Source organism: Ochlerotatus camptorhynchus, unplaced genomic scaffold (genome assembly GCF_037179485.1).
Source record: "Ochlerotatus camptorhynchus isolate MF236.1 unplaced genomic scaffold, CSIRO-AGI_Acam_v1.1 ptg000003l, whole genome shotgun sequence".
Lineage (NCBI taxonomy): Eukaryota > Metazoa > Arthropoda > Insecta > Diptera > Culicidae > Ochlerotatus > Ochlerotatus camptorhynchus.
In genome coordinates, this window is record NW_027040495.1 from 1,695,289 (window position 1) to 1,712,299 (window position 17,011).

Consider the following 17,011-nt stretch of genomic DNA (forward strand, 5'->3'; position numbering starts at 1 on the left):
ACCATGCGTATTACATTAAGTTTCTGGATGAAAATGAGTTCAACAGTTTTGCGACCGGATTAGACGAACAATACGAGTTTGATTACGAAGATGGCTCTAGGATTTCTGTGCAAATCAAGGCTGCAAGCAGTTTGTTTCGGTACGTTCGGATTTTTAATCTGCCTCCTGAAATAGACGACAAGGACATTTCAACGGTCTTGAGCCAGTTCGGTACCATCAGGCAAGAGAAGTATCCTGTTAACTATGGATACAGTGTGTTCAGTGGTATCAGGGGTGTCCACATGGAGATCTCCTACCAGCAAACCTGTTCATCGATCATTTCAAGGCTCGAATCTTCTAGGTTAAAGTTTTCCTTTCCCTTTCTTAACGTGTGTTCGTGTATATCTGTATGGATGAGGAGGAGTGTATGGATATGCGTGTAGATGAGTGAATGTGTTATTAACCCCGAGTACGCCACGGGTAATCGGTTTCCCAAAGCTAATGTTAGAAGTAAGTTAGGTTAAGGAAGGTCACAAAATGAAAGTAATACGGTACGAGAAGAAAGAAGAAATTATGAAAAGAAATGTAAAGTATCCGGTTCTTCAAGAATAAGTCTGCCAACTCCAAGGAATATATGTTTATGAAAAGGTGTTATTATTTCAGTGATTTAAATTATTGAAAGTTAGGTTGGATGAAGATGTCATAAGGATATATTTTTTTCCATAATATTTATTTGGTAGGTTCATTATCTCTTGGAGCTAAACGGAGCCGAGGGACTAATGTTTTGATTTCAACACAATTATTCACATCTTAATTTTTTCACCAATATATTTTTACTCTCTTCCAATCTCCTTTTCTTCTCCACAGCTTCGCGTGCCGTAATATTAACCCAATGTTCTGCCGTCAGTTTGGGTTCCGACTGTTGAGGTCCGGTCTCCGGGGTCACCACGTCTATTTTTACAATGTTTTCATGCTGTACCTTGATTACTTCATCGTTCTGATTGTTGCTGTCCAAAGCACTTAAAGCCGCTACACTAGCGTACGTGTTGATGTGTTTTCCCCTTTCCTCCTGTCCATCATTTCGTTTTCTCTCATCCGCTTTTGGTAGGAATTCATCCGGTAGTCCTCCGCCTTACACAGGAAGCATTTATCCTTATTCCCTGAATAAAATATATTCCTCTTCCGATTGAGGAAATTCAGCGAGGAGGGAATCTCCTGTCCATGTAAATATCTCTCACGCCTGTATGCATATCCAGGCCAAGCTCTGGTGGAATTTTTTCCCGGATGACATGCTTCACGAAAGATCCTTATCATACAGCTCCGGTGGCAAATCGTATTGCACGTTGCCAGCGACATTTTTACTTCCACAGCCTTTCCATGAGCATAATTTAAACTTAATAGATCCGATAATAAATCAAGCCATAATGCATACTTGCTTCAGATAAAAATTTGATGAAGATCGCCTTTTCCTCCGCAAGGCGATATGTGACGATCATGTCAACAGAATTCACGTCCAATGATTTCACGAAAGTTACAATCTCGTAGGTCTCGCTGAGGCATTTGGATAGGCAAAACACAAAGTATGTTTTATGTCGCACTTATCGAAATTGTTGCCCAAAACACCAAGACACCGTGTTCAAGTAAACAACTATTGATAGTGCGATCTACATCAAGGAACAAGTGCTGCTTTGTTCACAGCTGAATGCAAACTGAATCAGGAGATTTGTAGACATATTGTCACTATAAACATTGAATGGTATTAAAAGTGCTATTAAAATGTCCACCACTGTATCTAGATACAGAATTCAGAAACATTTTCATTAAAATGGAACGACAAAATGACGAGATTTCAGACATTCAAACATCAAACTATTGATTGAATTTGGACTAAATTGCAAAAAAACACCTGGCAAGTTGGAAAAAAATCATAATCCTCGATTTGGAAAATCTAAGATGAAGAAGAATATTCAAGATTACACAAGATTACATGATTTAAGATTGTTGGAAATAGAGGAGAGGAGTTACTTATACATGTTTTGGAGATCTCAGCCTTGGCCAAATTTCCAAACTAGTTTTAGAAAGAAATCAATTTAAGATTCCAATAAAAAAAAATTCTTGGGTCTTTAAGAATCAAGACTTGGAAAATCTAATAATCTTACAAATTTTCATGATTTGGTTTTTTTTAATAAAATTTCAAGATTCTGCGATTAAGGTAAATAAAACGAGATGTCAGACATGAAGTGATTGTGTCCAACCACAGCAAATGTTAGACAGACAAAAAATATTCGATTCAGATTTTTTTTTTTGCATACGAAAACTTTGAAAAAATTACGATATTTCCAAATTAATAAGAAATAGATAGATGAAATTCAGCCTAAAAGGCCCTAATTTGGATCCATACATAAATTCAGCAATCGACTAAATTTTTAATAGTGACCAAAAATACACATAAGTACCGTCCCAATCAGGCATGGAAAATCATTTGCATTCATTTCGTGCATTCATTAACATTCATTTGCCTCTAACTTTTTTCTTCAACAGCATTCCGCAAAATGAGTTATAGAACTTTTGTAGGTTTGATTATTAACTACAACTTTTGTTAAAAAGTCAAATCCGTATCTCGTATGCATGACGAACCAGAGCAAACAGAAGCCAGTACTGTTTTTCAGTGAATGTATTTTACATTCACTGAAAAACAGTAACAAGTTCTGCCCGCTCTAGTTCGTGATGCATAAGAGATAAAGATTTGAGTTATGAGCAATAGTTGTAGCTAATAACAAAACCTACAAAAGTTTTATACATAATTTTGCGGAAAGCTGTTGATGAACAAAGTTAGAGGCAAATGAATGTAAATGAATGTATGAAATGAATGCAAATGATTTTCCATGCCTGGTCCCAATGACGCGTTCATCTAGTTAAAATTGATAAATAGCAAATTTCTAGCGATGGGCCCAATCTTAGATCCATAGGCCAATATTAGAGCCATTTCCCCTACATGAACCCGAACTTTTTTTTTTATTTGGTTTCCGTACTGAGTACCTATATATACCGACGGCATAGAGACAGCTCCCACACCTGGACCCTACCTATCGACTAGACTGGCCCACATTTATACGGGAGAAATATTTTATAATTTTTTTCAACGGGCCCCCCTAGATTTGAGCCATTAGGTGAGAAAACCTCTCTCTGAAAAATTCAGCTCATTCGAATGTAACACGAGCTGGCGCTTTTGCTTTTAAATTTTAATGGGTATATAGGTTGAAATGTATGGAGAAATAACATTCCTACACTATTTCGTGCATAGAACTTGTTCAGCAAACTCGATTAAGTTCAGAATGTCAGCACTCGTAGCTTAAACTATAAGGAACAACTTTGCTGAACAACATCACGATTCAAGTTAGTATTATGGAGATATTAATTAATTATGTGAATTCTGCCCGTATATTGCAACAAAATACAGGCAGCTTATGCAAACGTACCAACTAGATTACCAATAAAAAGAAAAGTTAATATTTTCCGCAGGTCAACATCCAGGCTCGTGTCTTTTGGTGTGACAACCACTCTCTGAATGTTTCAGCTTTTTTGACGTTACACGGGCTAGCGCTTTTGGTTTAATATTCATATAAGAGATTTGGTTGAAATTTTCATAAACAAAATGCTCATATACATTCAAAAGCGAATATCTCAATAAAACTGACTGGATTCATGATGAAATCCTCAGCAAAGTTGTTACTCATTAATTGAACTACAAGTTTTGAAAATCTTAATCAAATCGATAGAGTGTACAAAATTCAAACTAAGAGCGCCAGCTCGTGTTACATACGAAAGAGCTGAAATTTTCAGAGAGTGGTTTTCTCACCAAATGGCACAAAAAAAGGGGTTGGCCCGTGGAAAATTAGAACTATTATTTTTATGGGCCAGTCTACCCATCAACTCATGAACCGGGGACCAACGGCCTTACTTCCCTTCCGAAAGAAGACGTTATCAGAGATTTTATGCCTCAGAATATCCCGGCTGCGCCGACTAGGATTGAACCCAGGCATTTTGCGGTGAGAGGCAATCACGTTTCAGACTACACCACCCGAACTTTTTTATCTAGTTCGTTTATTTGGAAGGCTCAATCGCGTTAGCTAGACCACCACCCGAACTTGAACTTAGAAACATTATCAAAAACTATATATTGTTATTATTATTAGACTAAATCATCTTAAATTTTAAAAATATCTTACAGTGTCAGTTTTTATCATTTACCGTCACACACAAGGAGTGGCGCTTCAACCCAGTGTAGATGAATTGCGTTCGTTTTGAATATATTCGCTATGAAGTACGAGCGAAACAAAGAAATGAGTTCATACGTGTTTATTGATATTCACTACTGCTTGATTATCCAACCCAATATTGTCAAAATCAGAAGCGATCCTCAAAAGCAAAATAATCAAATTCATTTTTGCAAAATGATTATTTTGAATATTGTCGCTTCCAGAGCTCGATATTATCATATTATCATAAATTCAGCATGAGGAAATAATTTTCCATCAATCAGTGTATGAAAACCAACACAACACGTTCTACAGCACTGTATTTGTGTAATATGAAAATAATCATTTTGCATTGGATCCTCAAAATCAGCCCCACCAAGATGAAGATGAATATTGATATTGACAACAACACAGGCGATAATAAACTTCCAGCCACGAATGAACAAAAACAAATGTTGACTTCGATACTCAGAGGTTGCCTTGATCAAGAGAATGTGTTTATGTCAAAATTCAAATTCAAGATGGTAGTTGGTTGTTAAGGTTGTCTTTTTTTTGTTAAGGTTGTCTTTATTTTCAGCTAAATTTAGTGTACAAGGAATGATTTTTATTAGCACTGTTATCTTATTCATTACTTATCAATAATTTGACATCCAAACATCTAGATCTATTTAATTATCAACATTGATATATTAAATCCCCATCTTGAAGCTAATTGGCTGTTATTATCATTAAATTGAATTTCATTATTATTGCAAAAAATCACTATTCCACATTACTAAATTTCAAGTAGCAGAGAAGCACAATGGAAAACCTCTGGAAGCCATCAGGATCAAGGCAAGTCCACAAACCAAATTTCCCATCCGATATGATTCTCGTAGGTCCAGCAATATTTGATGGTGGCGTAATTTCAACATAAAATAATCAGAATAAATGGCCATTTCTCAAGCCCGATGCTTGAAAACAAAAATGAATTTCATAGTTTTAGCACATAAAACTGTAGGAGTCGGAGTCGGAGTCGGTACAATTTCACCGACTCGTATTTCTCAGTTCGTTGCGACTCCGATTCCGACTCCACAGCTCTATTTCTAACATATAAATGACTAATTTTAAGCTGACACTGAGAATGGATTGTTTATACAAAACCCGGTAAAACCGGATTAGCCGCAGACCAAGCAAATTTCCATTTTAATCCAAAATATTATTGGCTTGTTCTAATTTTCTAAACCAGTTAGAAAAATATGCGGCTACCCAGGACAGTTTAAGTGTTGGTTTAAGTGATGTGAACGATTTTACGGTCAATCCAGATTATCCGGTGAGCCAGGCATGTATTTATTCCACAACAAATGCACAATGATCTCGTGATCCTTTAAACATTTTTTTTTAAATTCAAACGTACTTCAACCGATTCAGCAGACTTTTTGCTTCAAGAAAATATATAACATATTGACTGAAATCGATACCCGTCCGAGATATTAAATTTAGTCGCAGATTTGCTCGTTTTTGCCAGCCCTGACAGGTACTTATTATAATCGCCAATGATATTATTTTTTACTCTCAATATTGATAGTTTTTGCAAACCGATATTTTTTCTGCTTCCGTCATTTTATTGGAAATTTTCTAATGGAGACAGTGCTAAGAAACCGACCATGGAATGTTTGTCACATACGAGTCACTTATACCGAAACCACAACCCTTCTATGTGAAGAATGTCATGCGTTCCTTAACCGGAGATTAAATTTTCACTCGTGACTTTCATCATGTCATGTCAGACTCCGTATCACTTAAAAAAGGTCCTAAAAGTGTTTACATCGATATTCAACTCTCGGGATAAACTATGACTCTTTAACAAAATGATTATATCCTTAACAACTCAACATACGATACACCTAAATAAGAAATCTGAACACATACTATCAAACACTAAGCTTTAAGTCATATGTAAGTCATATCTTCATTTAATTAATGTTTTAATTTACACACTTTTCACAATACTCACAGTGAAGTGACGAGTCCCGTAATCCGTTTTGAGTCCCTGCCGATCTCCGCAAATCAAACCTAATTACTTTTTTCCCATCAACCACTCAAATTATCGATAGCCTAGTATCGCCAGCGAGGGCCATCAATCACAAAAATAACACTGGTGTTACAAAAGTAAACCCCGCCGGCATCCGAGCACTGACTGGTATCCTGCCGATTTTTAATTATACACTCATACCCGTCCGAAATGAGCGGGAAACCGGAAAACAACTACGCGAAAGTCCTTCCTAATTTGGAAGCTCTTCCCTGGTTCGTTCGGTGTAATCCAACGTGAAAGTGTGATAATCTCTAGAAGTATACTGACGCACAACCGCTACCAAACACATTTAGAGGGAAAACAATCCCACCCCCAAACCATAAACGAGTAATCAAAACACGCACACATCCACCGGAAGAAGAAACGTGACCGGGCAACCCGATGCGTCAACCGACAATGCGGAAGTGGCAACCATGCGAACAGGTATAAATGCTACTTCAGATGGAGACGTCTGTCTGTGCCTGTGTTGCAATGAGAGATCCTTGTTTTGTAGAGAGACGTCAGGATGTGGAAGAGAATGTTGATCCTTGCTCTCCTCGCATAAGGATTCTCAGTGGTGAGAGATCCTCTCGCGGATGAATTACACCGCACCTGCCATGGTGCAGCTTCAGCCATGTGCCAAGCTTAAATATAAACGTTAGCTACGTTTCATCTTCCTCACATCACTAGAGTGGATGTAATTTATCGTACTGCCCATATGTCTATTTCCACGGAAAATTTATCCTTTGTATATTCTTAAAAATAAGTACAATGCGAACAATCTTCAAAGCGTATATTAGGGAGCAGACCTGTTCCAGAACAAATAGGATAAAAAAATAAAATTTTTGACGCGACTTTCTCCGATTTACATGAAAGTTTGCATAATTATTTGTTATGGGCAATCATTCACATTTTGCAAAAATATGTGAATAACTCAAATATCTCAAAACTTGTATTTTCAATGTTTATTATTTATCTCTTATATAAAGCTCATGAAAATTGCAAACTTTAGGAATATTTAAAACCATGGACACTTGAAAATTGACAAAAATCGTTGAATATCAACTTTTGGTCATATTTTAAAAAAATTGGTAACCAGCTTTTTTATGTAATTTTGCACAGATAACGGTGAAGAATGTCTCAATTATTATTTCCTATGTAGAAACTAAATAAAAATGCGTACTAGAAAAAAGTTTAAATATTTTACCAAAAATTCTTGTTTAACGATTTTTGTCAATATTAAAGTGTTCATGGTTTAATATACCCCAAAAGTTTGCTTGTAAATACCATACATATTTTTCACCAAAAGACTTTATTTTTCACTTCGAGCTTATCTCAGACGTCATTTCGATCAGAACTGGCGTTTCTGTGCTATAATTAATTAAAAAATTACAAAGAGACTATTTTGAAAAAAAATTAAAACTTCCAAAATGGCCGAAATTTGGTAAAAATGTGAATGATTGCCCATAACACACAATTATGCAAATCGGAGAAGGTCAAAATTTTCAGATTCGTCATTTGGTGGAACTGCTCACCTTGTAAGATATTTAGAAAAAATCAACCCCCCCTCCCCCTCGAGAAGCTCAGCGACATTTTTTTGGAAATGTTAGAAGAATTTTCCGACGGAAGCGAGAACAATTTTCGGAGGCACCAGCAGAAACTTCTGGGAGAAGTCGGAAAATTCTTTCCGTAGAAAGTCAGAAGTAAGTTGGAAGACACTTTCAGGAGAAGCAAGAAGGACATTTGGGAGCTGTGGGAATTTATTATTTATAAATTATTTATATATCTTTCGAGGGCTGTTGGAGGAATCTTACGTGGAAAGTAGGAAGAAAGCTCCCGGGAAAAGACGAAAGAAACTTCCTGGCAAAGTCTGGAGAGGTCAGAAGAAATTTTCGAACAACCTTCCGTTGAGATTTTGGAAGAATCTTTCGGGGAAGTTTGATAATTAAAAATAAGTGGGTAATTCTTTTTACAATGAGCAATAGAGTGATGCAAAATTTGATATTTTCGCTCCACAATACTTAAACGATTCCAAATCGGATCCTGAATAACCTCTCAAAATTTGAACCCATTTGGTGAGAAACTGAGATGGCACAAACCATTTGAAGTTTGTATGGGAATTACTATGGTAAAACCAATATTTTTGTTCATGTCTATCTAATAATTCACCATATCGGTCTTTTCCAAAAGTTTTCAACTGTATTTATAGGAAATTTTTCCAGCTACAACTTTGCTGAAGACCACTTTTTGATTAAATGCAAGGATCGAAAGTTATCAATGGTTCAATGAGCTGATGCCTTATGATCATGCTCAATCAACTGCTCAGCAGGCAACATTGGTGTTTCTGGGGCGTTGAATAGGACACAAAAATCATGGCTACTATGTCACACTGCAAAATACAGTGTTGCCTACAGAGCAGCTGCTGGATCATGTCATAAGTTTACCAATCTCTTAGATAATTAATAACTTTTTCCTGTCTCGTTTTACATAGAAACGATCTTCAGCAAAGTTGTAGCTGAGAAAATTTTCTATAAAAATGGCTATCGAACTGTTTCGCAGCGCAATATGGAAAAAGACTAGAAGGCAATGAACAAAAAGTTGAGATTTCCCATAGTAATTTACATGTAAACTTCAAATGGCTTGTGCGAAGTCTGTTTCTAACCAAATGAGTTGTAACTTTGGGAGGCTAATCAGGACCCGATTTGAAACCATTTAAGCACTGTGGAGCGAAAAAGTCAAATTTTGCATCAGTCTAATGAGCAATCTAATAAACCTGGCCACTGGGAAGAGCCGTCAACTGTTTCCCGATATATAGGTAAACGACAGAAGTAATAAATTGTCGGTTCGTAGATGTTTAAAATTCAGGAATTTTTTTTATTAAATACCCTTGCTGTGATCGTACATATCAGAATAGTAATCTATATGCATTGAATAACATGTGAGCCAAAAACGAACTGTTTCCTTTTGCTGCTTTTAGATTTTAGAGGCACAGAAGTTTGCATGATTTTTAGATGTATTTTACATAAATTCTAATTATCAAATGAAGTAGGTATTTCACAGGAAATGCTGATAACTTTGACGAGATCAAGATATACTAAATTGATAGAATTTTTTTTTCGAGGAATGCACCAATATTTTCGATTATCTCATTCCCAGGCTGTAAATTTTGACGTATTCAGAAGATTTGCTATCTGAACGGCTTGATGTAGAACTAAATTAAGAATGTGAAATCCACCTGACCAATTTTCCTGAAGACACGAAGCATCTAGCATGCGTTGGTACATTTTTGTCTTACATAAATACCATTTTGCCCCAGTGTGCGTGAGCGAGCTATCAGCCTGTGAGTTTTTCAGTAATTTGAAGTTTGAATCCATTGTTTCAAAAGTATTCACGTCAAATTCAATATTTTCTAGAGATTGGATCTTAATCGTGAGAACTAGAGAATAATCATTAACCCATCATATCATATCACAATTATTAATAATAATAACAAATAACTAATCAGGGATCATAATCATACAGATAAATATGTCTTTAATCATTAATCATTGTGAAAGAAAATGACTTTATCAGCATTTCATGAGTTCGAAACTGCTTTTGTAAACAATGGTTTTAGCCATCGATTTCTGTAAATAAAAGCTAACACATCAAACAACCAGCACCTTCATGTTTCCTCTAACAGTTGGTATGATTACTCCATAGAACTTAAATTAATAAATAAATAGAACTTAAGAGTATTTTGGAGAAATAAGTTCAGATAAGGCTGTAGAACTTCTACAAACATTGTTGAAAATAAGCTAACTTTAAAAAAAATAGCGAATTTTGCAGAAATTCTGGAAATTGCGTTGATTTTCAGGGTGGTTTCTTCAACTACCTTAGTTTTTTTTTTTTTACTTCCAGCGACTTTTGAGATATTCACATCAAACAAATTCCAAGAAATTTAATAAGACACCAACAAAATTAAACAAATATAATAAAGATTTAGAGAATTTCGTAAAGCTAGGATTTTTTTTTTTTAATTTAAATGTGTTTTGTAAAAAATTGGGAAAACTATGTAGAACTGGGAATCTTATAGAAGTTTGCAAAACGTCGTTGAAGTTATGAGAACTTTGGTTTATTTAAAGAAGCTTCTTAAAAGTTTTTCTTTTAGCTTCAGGTTAATACTTAAAATAACTTAATAGATAAAATAACTTCATAAAGCTTCTAAACTTCTTAAGACTTAAAATAAATCTGTAAATTCCTTAGAAATTCAGGGAACTTCGCAGAAATCAATTAAATTCAAAAATGTTCAGGGAACGTTGTAGGAGTGTAGTGAACTTCATAGCAATTCTGAGAACTTTGTAGCACTTAATCGAATTACCTAACAGTTGGAGGGATATTTTTTTAAGTACAAGGAAATTTGTAGGATTTCAGCCAAAATTGTAGAAGCTCAGTAAACATCGTATAAGTTCAGGAAATTTTGCACCTAAAGTACGGCGGCACAAAGCTGAATAAGGCTTTTCTGAATATTGTCCACACTATCCCGAACCTGTTTTATATGTGTAACGAGTGCGCGAAGCTGATGAAATGTGCTCGGTTCAAAACTGCCGTCTCGTCGTTTGGCAGTGTGATTAAGTCTATCACCGAGAGACAGGAAATCGCACACGCTGAGCTTAGGAAGGAAATAACTGAGCAAGAACAGCAGATCGCTCAGCTATCGAAACGAATCGCATTGACAACACCGACATGCTCTGACTTCATGCGTCAACCGCCATTAAAACGGCGCCGCGATGAAGCGCTCACTAGCAAACCACTTGTTGGTGGTTCTAAAGCAGTAACAGGCGACAATGCCTTTACCGAAGTTCTTATTGTCCCTGAACCCACCGAGCTGTTTTGGCTGTACCTTTCTCGTATTTATCCTAGCGTGAAATTGGAATCAATCGAGAAGCTGGTGAAAGGTTGTGTACAGTGCGAAGGTCAGATTGCGAGGCTATTCTGAGGCAAATTGACCTGAATGTTCAACCCCGACCGCTTCGTAATAACCTTATGCTAAAAGACTGCCTCTACGTCGCACAAATTATGGAGCGTACGGCCAGTCCGCATCGTGCTCTCTTGCCGTGCGGATCTATTTGCTTTTTGCTTAAGGAAGTGTTACTACTACCTAAAGCTACAACAAATTTAAACAGCACTTTTTAGTGCTCAACCTGTAAAAACTTTCTACCTTGTTCAACTCCTCTTATTCCTCTTCGATCCTTGTTTGGACCCTACCCGAGGTAATCCTTCTTGGATATCGATTTGGAAAATTCCTCTTCGATCCTTCAGATTCTTATAGTAATCTGCTTGGAAGTCGATTTGGATAAAAAATTTACTGCCGCCATGGCGCCTAAACGCAAAAGAAAGGGGCAAACTCTTGACCCCCCTTCTGAAGAAATTAATTTGAGTAATCAATTTGATTTGCTCACGGATGATGAGAATGATCCATCATCCAAGAAAAATTCTAGTAAACTTTCCCGGCTTAATGCCAAGAAGGAAAAGATTCCCCCTATTGTGATAACCACTACCAATTTCCATGCTCTTCGCATGGAACTTTTGAATTTCGTGAAAGTTAAGTTTTCACTACAAATTGGACGTCGGGGTGAATGCCGTGTATTGGCTGAAACCTTGGACGGATTTAAATGTCTTCTCAAGTATCTTACTGAGAAGAAGCACAAATTTTTTACTTACTGCCCAGTGGTGAATCCCTGGATCAGATCAAAGATGAACTGGCAAAATTACTTGGAGTTGTGCCACTCCAAGTAATCAAAATGAAAATGAAATCCCGTCCTGGCGATTCGCGCAACGGGATTTCTAATGATTTTTATTTAGTTCACTTCAAGTCTAGTGAACTAAACAACCTTAAGGCCTTAGAAAAAGCTAGCCTTATGCTCCATGTCCGAGTGAAGTGGGAACACTTCAGGAAGACTGGAGGAAATTTCCAAAACCTCACTCAGTGCCGTAAGTGCCAGGGATGGGGTCACGGAACTAAAAATTGCTACATGCCAGCTAAATGCATGAATTGTGGTGATTCCTCTCACGCAAAGGACGACTGTCCTGAGAAGGAAGATCCTAAGAAATTTAAATGTTCAAATTGTGGTGAAAACCACAAATCCAATTTTTGGGAATGTAAGACTCGCAAAGCGATCCTACAATCTCGTTCTAACCGACAGGTAGGAAACGCTCCACGTTTCCGACCAGGTACAAATTCCTCTGCTGTTAACAACGGTCAGCGAGGAACAAATTCTACATTCGTACCCGTAGGTACAAATATCACCCCTGCTTCAAATGTTTCATCTGTACCTACTCCCCTCGCTGCTAACAATGTTCAGCGAGTTAATGGAGCTACCTATGCTGCTATTGCAGCGGGTAGAAATCAAAATACTAACCAACGTTCTAACGGAAATTTTGACAATTTTGACTTAGGAAGCATTACTGCTCCTAAAATGGAATTTTTACAGAATTCATTAATTGACATGATTTCTGATATGCTTAAATCTAACTCCATGTTTGATGCTATTCAAACTGGAGTAAAATTTTCTAATAATATTGTCATGACTTTAAAATTCAGTAATGGATTTTAAAGCATTAAACATTTTAAATTGGAATGCTCGATCTCTTAAAGATAATGAAGACGAGCTATTTAATTTTTTGAGAGTTCATAACGTGCATATTGCCGTTATAACTGAAACGTTCCTTAAACCTGACCATAAGGTTAAGAAGGACGCAAATTACTTGATTTATAGAAATGATCGTCTTGATGGACCCTGTGGTGGCGTTGCCATCATTATTCATAGACGAATCAAGCATAAAATTCTTTCTTCATTTGAAACCAAAGTTTTTGAAACTTTGGGAGTTTCTGTTGAAACAAAATTTGGACAACTTACGTTTATAGCTGCCTATTTGCCATTCCAATGCGTAGGCCAGCAAAAGAATTTTCTCAAGGGTGACCTCCAGAAACTTACCCGTCATAGGTCTAAATTCTTCATTATTGGTGATTTTAATGCAAAACACCGCTCATGGAATAATGCTCAAAGCAATTCCAATGGTAATATTCTGTTTGATGATTGTTCTGCAGGTTATTACACTATTCAATATCCAAACAGCCCAACATGCTTTTCTTCTGCAAGAAATCCCTCAACTATTGATTTGGTCTTAACTGATTCATGTCATCTTTGTAGCCAATTGGTTACCCATGCTGACTTCGGTTCTGATCACCTTCCAGTAACTTTTGAAATATCCCAAGAAATAATTTCTAATCCCAACAGCTTTACTTTCAATTACCATAGGGCTGATTGGGAGCAATATCGAACATTTATGGAATATAACTTCGATCCAAGCATTCCTTTGCAAACCAAAGATGAAATTAATTATGCTCTTGAATCTCTGACTACTTCTATAGTTGAAGCAAGAGCTGCCTCAGTACCAAAATGCGAGGTTAAATTCGATTCAATTATAATAGACGATGATCTTCAGCTCTTGATCCGTCTTAAAAATGTCCGTAGGAGACAATTTCAAAGAACACGCGATCCTGCCATGAAAGTTATCTGGCGGGATTTGCAAAAACAAATTAAAAAGCGATTATCTGCCCTTAGGAACAAAACTTTTGAAAATAATGTTTCTAAATTAGACCCGAGTTCCAAACCCTTTTGGAAACTCACAAAAATTTTGAAAAAACCTCAAAAGCCAATTCCAGCGCTTAAAGAAGGTGGTAAAATTTTGATCACAAATTTGGAAAAAGCTCAGAAACTTGCTAAGCAATTCGAGAGTTCCCATAATTTCAGTTTGGGTCTTACTAGTCCTATTGAGAATCAGGTTGCTCGGGATTTTCGGAATATTTTCTCTCGGGAAAATATGTTTGATGATTCCTGGGGGACTGATTTGGACGAAGTAAGGTCTATAACTAAAAAATTCAAAATATGAAAGCTCCAGGTGATGATGGAATTTTCTATATCCTCATCAAAAAACTCCCAGAGAGTACATTGTCTTTCTTGGTAAAATTATTTAACAGATGTTTCCATTTGGCATACTTTCCTGATAAATGGAAAAATGCAAAAGTTGTTCCAATTTTGAAGCCGGATAAAAATCCAGCTGAAGCTTCTAGCTACCGCCCAATAAGTTTGCTTTCTTCAATAAGTAAACTTTTTGAAAAGATAATTTTGAATAGAATGATGCTTCACATCAATACGAACTCAATTTTTGCAGATGAGCAGTTTGGATTTCGCCATGGGCATTCAACTACTCATCAACTCTTAAGAGTTACCAAATTAATTCGTTCAAACAAATCTGAAGGTCACTCAACTGGAGTTGCTCTTCTAGACATAGAAAAAGCATTCGACAGTGTTTGGCATGAAGGTTTGATTGCTAAATTGAAAAAGTTTAATTTTCCACTTTACATTATGAAATTAGTTCAAAATTATTTAACTGACAGAACTCTGCAGGTAAATTATCAAAATTCCAAATCTAATCGACTACCTGTTAGAGCAGGAGTTCCTCAGGGTAGCATTCTTGGGCCTATATTGTATAACATTTTCACTTCGGACCTCCCTGATTTGCCTCAGGGTTGCCACAAATCTTTGTTCGCTGATGACACAGGCATTTCCGCTAAAGGAAGAAGTCTTCGTGTTATTTGCAGCAGACTTCAGAAAAGTTTAGATATTTTCTCTTCTTATTTACAAAAATGGAAGATTTCTCCCAACGCTTCCAAAACTCAACTTATAATATTTCCACATAAGCCCAGGGCTTCCTTTTTGAAACCTAGTAGTAGTCACATAGTCACTATGAACGGAGTTCCAATTTCCTGGTCAAACCAAGTGAAATATCTTGGATTAATACTTGACCATAAATTAACTTTTAAAGATCACATTGAGGGCATTCAAGCCAAATGTAACAAATATATAAAATGTTTGTATCCTCTTATAAACAGGAAATCCAAACTTTGCCTGACGAATAAAATTCTAATATTTAAACAAGTTTTTAGACCGGCCATGCTTTACGCTGTGCCAATATGGTCTAGTTGTTGCACTACCAGGAAAAAAAGCACTTCAAAGGATTCAGAACAAAATTCTGAAGATGATTTTGAAGTTGCCTCCCTGGTACAGTACTACCGAAGTACATAGAATTTCGAATGTTGAGACTTTAGCACAAATGTCCAACAAAATAATTAATAATTTCCGGCAAAAATCGTTACAATCCTCAAAATATTCCATTTATACTTAGATAAGATTTAGTTTTAGTTATTAAGTTTTAAGCTATCAATTGTTATACTGACATGCAGGTTTAAAAAACCTGTTTAAAATACTGAATTGCCAAGACAGGAACAATGTAAAAACACTTAGATATATATCATAACAATTAAGGCTGGTAAGTTACTGTAGTAACTGGAGCACCTAGGTTAAAAAATGAAATGTAATTTATTTTGAATTTGGAACAAATAAAGAGTTAAAAAAAAAAAAAAAAAAAATTGAGCGTACGGTGCGATTTGCGGACTGCAGAGAACATTCAACAGAGTTGCATCTATTTTTGACTTTCATCTCTCCCGTGATGCGCTTCGTCGAAAGTTTTCTTTTGTTTTTCGCCGGCAGGAGTAACTGGCTATAAGATATATGTTTTTTAATGTTGTTTATGTTATGACCATGCTTGAATGTATTTTTTTTATCATAGTTGATAAGGTTCGTCCAGCCTGTTGATGTAAAACAACAATAAACAATAAACAAGAAGCTCAGGGAGTACTGTAGAAATTCAGCATACTTCTTAGAACGGTTTGATTTGGAAATTTTACGAATTTAGTTTCACCCAAATGATTAGGAAAAATCGTAGAAAAGGATCAAAGTCTTTTTTTTTAGTCTATAAGCTACATCTAGTCGTAAAATCCAGTACTAATGGTCAAAATAGAGTGAGTTTATAAGTTGTCTAAGAGAACATAACATTAATGTTACAATGAAGTCCGAGCTTAAGTCTGAATGAAGCGTCGGTCTTGAAGGATTAGTTGATGCAGAATGAACTGGTGACGCGTTGAATAGCAATTCTAATTCCAGTATTATTTTCAAATTCGGAAAACGATTTAATCAATCCTGTATACCTAGAAAGCAGTAATAGGTTAGCTTGCTGTCAATAGATGCAGAGTTTTCCGAGTCCAGTCGCATCAGGCACACGATACACGAAGGCAACCGCCTAAATCAGGGAGTCAACAGAACAAAGCATCGATACTCGATTCAGCTTTGAGCGAGAACTGGTCTAATAGAAGTCAAGTTCTATAAGATGAAATCAATAATCTTGATAAGCTCAAAAAATACCAAACCCCGTCACCAATTTTTTCGCGATGTCATGGCAACAACACATAACATTTTGACAGCATTCAGATAACTTGAACCAAAGATAGAGCTATATAAGAGATATTCCAAAATATCTCATAGTAATTCGCCATAATCTTCATACAATCTTCATATCATTTGCGCAACCTCTAAAACTGCTACAATAATTACCATTTGTTGCATACACAGAACTTTTTCTGAATTTTAGCTATCGCGTAAAATATCCACTCGTTTAATTTTGAGCTACAGTTGGCATAAACAACGCAATATTTTACAAGGTTGCATACAATATTGCTAATTTAAGCGTTATTTTTTTTTTTTTTTTTTTTTTTTTTTATCTAGCTGGAGCTGCGTGACAGCTTAGTTTTCAAGACTTGACCTATTTGAATAAATTT

The 17,011-nt window shown here is 36.1% G+C and overlaps 1 protein-coding gene across 1 annotated transcript in view; it reads right to left on the reverse strand.

Moving 5' to 3' along the window:
- The window catches only part of LOC135712021 (somatomedin-B and thrombospondin type-1 domain-containing protein-like), a 164,100-nt gene extending 157,412 nt beyond the window's left edge, over positions 1-6,688 (reverse strand). The window contains exon 1 of the mRNA XM_065235024.1: positions 6,235-6,688. The gene's annotated coding sequence lies outside the window, so the exon portion shown is untranslated. The remainder of the gene's footprint in view (positions 1-6,234) is intronic.
- Positions 6,689-17,011: the final 10,323 nt, after the last annotated feature.